The 9,017-nt window shown below is 41.1% G+C and overlaps 2 non-coding genes across 2 annotated transcripts; both read right to left on the reverse strand.

The window, feature by feature from the left end:
• Positions 1 to 3,612: 3,612 nt before the first annotated feature.
• Positions 3,613 to 3,684, reverse strand: Trnat-ggu (transfer RNA threonine (anticodon GGU)). Its single transcript has one exon. It is a non-coding gene; the product is annotated as a tRNA-Thr (tRNA).
• A 308-nt stretch (positions 3,685 to 3,992) lies between these two features.
• Positions 3,993 to 4,064, reverse strand: Trnat-ggu (transfer RNA threonine (anticodon GGU)). The gene has a single exon. It is a non-coding gene; the product is annotated as a tRNA-Thr (tRNA).
• Positions 4,065 to 9,017: the final 4,953 nt, after the last annotated feature.

A 9,017-nucleotide genomic window follows, 5' to 3' on the forward strand; every position in this document is an offset into this window, starting at 1 on the left:
AGCCACCCATACTATCATATCGCAAAGGAAAGTCGTTAAAATACACCTTAGTCAGAGCTAAACTTTAAAGGCATAGGTTTTAGAATCGCTTGCGAATGGCAGGAGTCGCACAGGCCCGTCAACACTTTTTTAACATTGAAAATTAAGCTAGTGAGTAAATGACCTCACTTTGCCCTACATGCAACTCTCTGAAGTCTAGTCAGTCACGTTCTTACTTAGGAGCAAATACCCGTTTCCTTTTGTCAATCTGGCTTTTTACATAATATTTCACCGATCTCCAGTCTTTCAGCTTAAGGGTAGCACCGGCTGTAAAAATGCACTTTTCGCAATCAATTTTTCCTGGAACATGTCTCTGCCTTATCCAGTGGGAGAGATACTTAATTACAGCTTCCTTTTCATCTGTTGACCATTTTTGTTTGAGTAGTGGGCTCTGCCAAAAATAAAATAATTTACGTTTACTTAATCCATGTTTTTAGATATGATCTCATGGTATGTGTTTGTAGAAGCCAAAAAGACCAAATAAAAATGAACCTGGCGGTTGGTAACGAAAAAAGAAACAGAGTAGTAAAATGGGTTTTTATGCTTCTAGCCTGCGTAGAAAAACGCCCACATTTTAATCGTTGACTTAACACACGCTGATTGACGTCTTATTAACAAATAAGCCAATAACAGATAATCATGTTAACACAAGTTGACTTCCGTCAAAACAAACCAAGGCACCGAGGAATCGAAACACACCCAAGCGATCAAGGCAGAATTTGCCAGTGTGATTTTAAAGTTAAATTTGTAACGGCAGCTTCTCAGCCAGGTACGACTGGTTATGTTTCTTCTGAGAATTTGTTTACATCCTCCAAAACAAAAGAAACTTACGGACAAATTCTAGCTGATATTTGCAGAGCGGTTGGAAAGAAGCTGTCGAAAACAACAGCCAATTTTCAGAACGTGTAATGGTTGACGAGGCGAAATGAATCGTACTAAATCTCCTGGAATTTACAGATAAACGTCCTCGCTAGTTTGATATTCCACAGTACGTTTTTTGTCAAATCGTCACGAAATGGTAGATGAAATAGTAAGTAAAAGTGCTTTAAAAAATCGCATGACTGTACAGAGAAGCCGCTTTCTTCTCACAATAAAATAAGAGAAGATTTAACAGGGGAGCCGCGTAATTGTCTTCATCTTCTCTAAGTTCATGAAATAGGACTCAAGCTTACACTAGGCAAGGTAAGCAGAGAATTTGACGAATACAGTTTATTTCCTTGATCCTGAACGGCATATGGATTCTGATAGTTTGCAGGCATTTTATTAATGCATTCTGTATAAATATAAAGTATAATTTACAAGCGAACGAAAAGCTTACTCATTCAGTCCAGTCCAAACTTTTCGTCAAGAATAAGTGCTGCCAATGTTTTGTTAAATAACAAATCTTTGTTAACTGCAGAATACCCCGCCACTCGTAGTTGTACCCCTTAAAATCCGGATACTTGGCTGCGCAGTTTGTGCACGCCCTTTCTTTTTTATGTTTTCAGAACAAGAAATAGACACAATACGGGGCTACGGGGCTATGGGGCTACGGAGATACGGGGCTACGTGGTTACGTGGCTACGGGGCTACATGGCTACATGGCTACGTGACTACGGGGATACGTGGCTACGTAGCTACGTGGCTATGTGGCTACGCGGCTACGGAGCTGCACAGTTCAATGTATATTACCTCGTTCTTCAGTGATCTATGAGCCGAAGTGAACAAGAAAAGGCTAAACTTCAGAATACCCGGCGACTGAAATATCTCATTAAATCCGACCTGCTACCGCAGTCCCGCAGTCGACATAATATACATAATATTTTTATATAAACATCACGAAATATGCCGCTTGCATCGAACGCGTTAGTGTTGACCTTGTTGGTCCTTGCTACCGCAGTCCCGTAGTCGCCAAAATGAATAAGCACTAGTTTACTGATTAGGCCTAAGCATTCTCGTAAAATTTTAGCTTTCATTTTGCGGTTTGGTCAACTACAATTTTCACGAGATCATGTGAAGAATAAAGCACTTGTTTACTGATTAGGCCTAAGCGCTCGTTGCAGTGATTTAGGCCTAGGAACTCTCGTAAAATTTTAGCTTTCATTTTACGGTTCGGTTTAGTACACTTTTCATCGACTGCGGGACTGCGGACCGCGCTAGCACTTCATTTTAACACTTAGTTCACTCCTTATTCATCGACTGCGGGACTGCGGACCGCGCTAGCACTTCATTTTAACACTTAGTTCACTCCTTATTCATCGACTGCGGGACTGCGGACCGCGGTAGCACTTCACTTCAACGCTTAGTAAATACATATTGACTTCCTAGCAGACTTCGCATTTCGCATTTAAATCACAAGCTGTCATTCCCATAGAATTTACCTCAACCACTTACTTGATCGTGTATGATGCTTTGAAATGGAGAAATCACGATGATACTCGAAAAGCCTGTTCTTCGTCTATTTTTATCTCGAACTCCGCAAACCATGACAAACATCTAAAAAATTAAGCTTTTTGTGAATTCTGTTGGCAAAACGGCCATTACATCTATACAGTTAAAGAGATAGGGCATTGACAGTTCTTGTTCCCTTTTGAATGTAAAACCGAGAGCCAATTAGCTCAGCTTCAACACACGATTCAAAACCTTCCACATCTTCCGCCATTGTCTTTGTCACGCTGGAACTAACAAGAAACATTTTGCTCGAAAATTTGTCACCTGTCAATCATTGCGACTGTGCCGCACCAATCAGAAGCCCTTGTTCGTAGACGTACGGGTTTCAAAAAATTAATAGGCGGTCTTCTTGCAAGCGTTCCCTCAGTCTCTTGCCCCAACTTTCGCGCGGCCAGTTTGCGGAAAATCGTTTCGAAGCTCTTCTGTCGAACAGGAACGCTTGCTACGCAGACTAGATGCTTTCTGTGGAAGGAAGTACCCTGCGAGCACAGTTTCTTCTGATCTTCCAAGAAAAATCAGGAAAAGTAAGATCGAAAAGAGACTCTACACGCAGAGTAGGAACGATGTACCGGGTTACGGAAAAACATACGAGTCCAGGTTAACTTTAAACCGATGTAGTTCACAAAATTATAAGAATTATAATTAAGCAAGGACTCACTCTTAGTTTTGAACATCAATTCCTTCTCGCTAGTACGATATTTATCTCCTGAGAGATACCATTCTTTTTCTTTCAATTCAATCAATTGGAACACGATAAAATAATAATGATAGAATAATGGAAACTTTAGTTGTCTTTGAATACAGTTGTAAATCTCTCTACGCATGGGAAATTAACTACTGGCTACTTGAATTTGAGTCACATACTTGTATATTGTATTTACAAATGAATATATAAAGCGTGAAACTTGATTTTCGTAAAACAGTGCTCAATACATAAAAGTAGAGTGTAGTATATATGGAAGAAAAAGACAAATAAACTACAAGTTCATCCCTACAAGCCTGTTTCGTGGTCGCCCACTCATCAGGGGATTTATATATATATATATGTATATATATATATATATATATATTATATATATATATATATAATTAGTAGTGTAGGATGGGAACAGAAATCGATACAACAAAGGAAATGAGTGAAAATGTGTTCAGCCGGGAATCGAACCCGGGTCTCCTGGTTACCGGTCAGATGCCTTACCACTCGGCCACTGAACCAACCCCGCCATTCAGCCGAATTGGAAGGACCTTTAAATGGCAAGCTCTGAGGAGAATCGCACATTTTCTGCAGTGAGGATCGCGTCACTATGCTCAAGTTGATCAGCGATTCACAGTAAATTTCCCCCTATATATGAAATGATTGTGTAAGTTTTGAGCGGGGAAATAACAACAACTAACTGCCTCATTTACCTTTGGATCACCAACCTATTCCCTTCAGAAGGCGATTCACAGTGATTTCTGACAAGTATTAATTAGTAGTGTAGGATGGGAACAGAAATCGATACAACAAAGGAAATGAGTGAAAATGTGTTCAGCCGGGAATCGAACCCGGGTCTCCTGGTTACCGGTCAGATGCCTTACCACTCGGCCACTGAACCAACCCCGCCATTCAGCCGAATTGGAAGGACCTTTAAATGGCAAGCTCTGAGGAGAATCGCACATTTTCTGCAGTGAGGATCGCGTCACTATGCTCAAGTTGATCAGCGATTCACAGTAAATTTCCCCCTATATATATATATATATATATATATATATATATATATATATATATATAGACAAGGTTAATCTGGGAACAGAAATCAGCACAACTAAGCAATTAAGTGAAAATGTGGCTCAGCCAGGAATTGAACCTGGGTCTCCAGATTACCGGTCGGATGCCTTAACCACTCAGCCACTGAACCAACCACACTGGGAACACACATTACTGTACAACACATACACAATTTTGGCCTTGAGATGGTCAGGTCCGAGGAGACAATTACACACATTCTCTGCAATCAGGATCACGTCACTACTCCCCGGTCGATCGGTGATGCACGGCCATATCCCCCTGTAAATTAACTAAGTACAGTGAGGTAGGGAGGGGATATATTAGCAACTGATTGCCTTAATTACTTGGGATCACCAGCCTATTCCCGTTTGGATGGCGATTCATCAGGCATTTCTGAGAAATACAACAGACAAGGTTAATCTGGGAACAGAAATCAGCACAACTAAGCAATTAAGTGAAAATGTATATATATATATATATCATATACAAGGTGTTACAGATGAACCCACTGGGAACTCGGAAAAATCCGAGCTCCAGATGGGATTCGAACCCACGACCCTCCGTGATCTTGTACGGATGTTCTAACCACTGAACTACTGAAGACTATGGTGAGCAAGGGTGAAATGTGGGTATTTGACTCGAGCTGCATCACGCAGCCACAGAGTCAAAGAGCGACTGACAGCATAGCTCATAACTGCATCGCGCAGTCACATTGAGAGCATCATTGAAATACAGTTTGGTGTATTTCTGTGAACGATGCAGCCAACCAACCACCAAAGTGAGCGAATGTGAGACAATGATTAACATATATCAAAGAAAAAAAAGTTTCATTAAGTCTGGGCTATCCCAAATCTTATTTATACGACTAAAGATAAAATATGTCGCGCTAATAGCTAGATTTATCATTTTTTCGATTATATAGTGTTGTTGCTTTTTGTCAATGCCATTGTGATTCATCATTTCTAAGAACGTAGAGCATTCGTTGAAGAAAACACTAAGGGAGCTCATGGAAAGGTGTACAAATTTAACACATCTGAAATTACTTTCCACGTCTTTGACCAAGTCCATGTATTTTCCTTTTTTGCGCACTTCATTGTTTTTAAGATTAGACTCGAAACCAAGTAAAGTTCTAGATCACTTAGGCACTTGGAATGTATCAGAAAAAGACGATCTGGACGATAATTGTCACCAGTTATAATTGACTCGAAAAACCATTGACATTAGCATAAAGTAAGAAACGATCATTAATTGCAGGTTGAAGTGAGTTAGCAATGAAGTTGAGAATTGAGTCGTGTCTCCAGGTGAAGCGATTAAGGTAACGTTGACAACCAGCGACAATATGATATGTCTGCATGCTTGCTTGAGAGATATAATTGGCCAATCTTACCCCTTTGATGCCAGTACTGATACTAACCACGAGCGTTATTTCATCGGCTCAGGGTAAATTTTGCGGTAGCTAAACGACAAGGTTTTTAAAGTACTATTTGAAAAAAAACCTGATATGTAGAAAGTCTAGAGCATATGGAACACTGTCTTATACAGTTTATGGAAAAATCACTCAACTTAGAACGACGTCGACTCAAAACGTTTCACGAGTCGTTGTTTTCAAGATCATAATTTACATTCCCTGGGTAAGGGGCTTAGTGTACGCTTTTCAGCTTTATCTTTTTTTCCTTCCGATAATTTTTATTTTATTTTATTATTTTTTGTTTTAAAGGAGATAATTTTGTACACCAAAATTATCAATTAATGAAAAAATATAGGTCACCATGCTCGTTTAAGACTAAACCACCACTGTACCTGTCCATCTCGATTATCGTAGATCGAAACAACAAAATTGGCCATGCTCTCGGAATGCGCGCGCTTATTCGCCAAGAATTATGGTTATTCACAACTTCTTTCACGTGTTTTGAGAACTGTTTCAGTGTGTATGATCAACTTACGCCCTATTTACAGTGTTACAAATTTGACCAATTTGTAAATATTGACACACTGTATGCGCAATACAGGATGCGCAATGCAATACTGAGGAATCACTTTGATGCAGTTTCACAAAGTCAACAACAAAGAGCGGTAGCAGTCTGGTCAGTCGATAAGCTAACAGCGGTCAGCAGTGCTTGGCACAGGCGCATGCTCATCCAATCGCTCAGTCACATGGCATTTTCATCGGACATAGGGCTTTGTGCCATGCTTGTTCAGTTGGGCTTTTGCTCCCCTTACTTCCACAGTACATTTACATTTTATTCTCTCACAGAAACAGTGTTGCCTGTCGAGTACACCTTATTCCAAAATGGCAACGATTTCAGTATTCTTTTGTTGATTGCAAATTAGCCCTTGTTGCCCCGTTCAATGTTAGATAATCTTTAGAATTTTCAACCTAAGAACGAGGCAACAAGGGCTAATTTGCAAGCAAACAAAATAATACGAAAATGGTGGCCATTTTGGAATAAAGTGTACTGCTGGGATTGCCGCAGGCCATTGGAGTGTTACTCGATTGAGGGGCTGGATGGCTGACTGGCCTCCAAGTGGAAGCCCCTGGACATATCCCAGGCACCGAACGTCCATTAAGAGTTGCATTTGTGAACTACATAAAGTCAACTACCTAAGAATCTGTGCTTCAGTTTACAAATACTATGTACTAAATATTGAAGATTGTGTTCATAAATGTAACAAACTAATGATGATCTGCAACAAAAATATGGGCACTCATTTACTTTTTTCCCATCGCATGTACCTGAAAGACCATGCACTCCAAGTAACTTGACATAACATGCAAATGATTTTCTCAATGCTCCGTTCGCTCTCCACTAGCTTATTTTGGGTGGCGATCTTTTTCTAAAAAATCCCTCTAATTTAATGTTATATCGCGAAAGAGACACTCCCACAAAAAAAAATTCCGAAAGGAATAAAGTGGTCTTCAGGCCTCTACATCCTACAAAAAAGCCAGGTCACCGTAAGTTCTCTTAAAAAAACCACAATTTTTCGAGATAAAAACCGAGGCTTACCGAGTTCAGCAAGGCTTGTAAACGGCTAAAAAGACGAGAAAGTTAAATACATACTTGATTTCATTTGTCCAGAATAGCTAGAAATGTCATCATCGTCATCGGGCTCCAAGTCTGAAGATTCTGAGAAAGCACTGTCTGAGGGAATAGTTCAACAGCTAAATGATACTCATAAAAACAAGCCTTGGCCCTCACTGACTTTACCCCCGGTGGCTCAGTTTGTTGAGCATCGGGCTGTCATGCGGGAGGTCGCGGGTTCGAACCCCGGCCGGATCAACACTCAGGATCTTAAAATAACTGAGGAGAAAGTGCTGCCTTTGTAATTTCATTTGTTTATGGTAAGACTTTCAAGTCTTCTCGGATAAGAACTATAAACCATTGGCCCCGTCTCACAATTACCTTCGATCTGTGTTCATAAGTTCCCTGTGGGACGTTAAAGAACCCACACACTATTAGATGAGAGTGAGGGGTGTAGTCCCCGGTGATGTGCCTGGCCAGTGCTCTCCAGCAGAAGTGGCCTGCTTGGCAGTGATGTCTCTAAGAAGGCTTACGGTTTATAAGGCCTCCTAAGCAGAAACAGCCATAAGTCAAAAAGGGACTTTTCCGAGTGCTGGAGGATGTATATGTAGATGTAGAAAACAAAGATGCATTTCAAAAAGATGAGAAGGGGCAGTTTTTCGCTTCTTTGTTTGTTATCATGAAAGCCTGAAAAAAGAGCTTTAAAATAAATTTAAAGGAAGGGGTAACTTCATGCGTTATGCACATACCAAGACACTCGGGTGTCCTATGGATGGCGCTTGCTAATACCGGGATATTTCTGCGTGGTTTACAAGCGTTTCCTTCTTGTGTCGCCCCACTTTTCAAGCGGTCAAAACATTAAAATTCTTTCATGTTTCCCCACGGAAACGCTTGCTATGCAGGCAAATGGCTCAGTTGCAAGGAAGTGAACAATTCCCACCCTGGCCTGACCCTGGTCAGAGTTTTTCTCTGTCCTTGTGTGGGCTCATTTCCATCATTAGGGCTAACGCTCACATGGTTCACACGGGTAGAAAACTACAGTCTCGGTCACAAATATTGTAACACAGACGGCACTTTGCCCCCTATCCCCCTTCAATGTTGATGTTTATGGGTTGGAGTGCAAAACGCAACCGGTAAATGCAACATTGATGGCAAGGAGGAGGAGGGGTTCGTTAATAAGGAGCTTAAACACGCGCGTTTTTGAGACGCGGACGGCAACCTGAAGCGAGCTGTTTTCCCTTTTAACTTGTCTTGACACAACCACATTTATATCGCTAAGTATCTTTTCACTATTAGATACCCTAAGTTTAAAAAGCTAGGAGAGACCGCTATCCTGGCGTGCGAAATATTCACTTCCGGTTGCCGTCCGCGTCTCAAAAACGCGCGTGCTTAAGCTCCCTATTATCAATTCTTCGCGCTATACGCCCCTGGTAAATGCAACATTGATGGGAGGGAGGAGGAGGCTGAGGAGGCTTGCTGTTCAAGCAAATTGTTACAACTATTTATGACCGAGATTTAGCACTTCACATTACACTCTAATAGTTAAGTGTAATGGCTCAGTTAGGTGAGTATCGGACGTTCATGTGTGAGGTCGTGGGCTCGAACCCCCGCCAGACCAACACTCAGGCCATTAAAGTAACTAAGGAGAAAGAGCTACCGTTGAAATGACATCTGCAAATGGTTAGACGCTCTAAAACGACAAACCGTAGGTTCCGTCTCAGAACTCTTCTTTGCAACCATCTGGGACGTAGAAGAATCCA

This window comes from Montipora capricornis, chromosome 7 (assembly GCF_036669925.1).
Source record: "Montipora capricornis isolate CH-2021 chromosome 7, ASM3666992v2, whole genome shotgun sequence".
NCBI lineage: Eukaryota > Metazoa > Cnidaria > Anthozoa > Scleractinia > Acroporidae > Montipora > Montipora capricornis.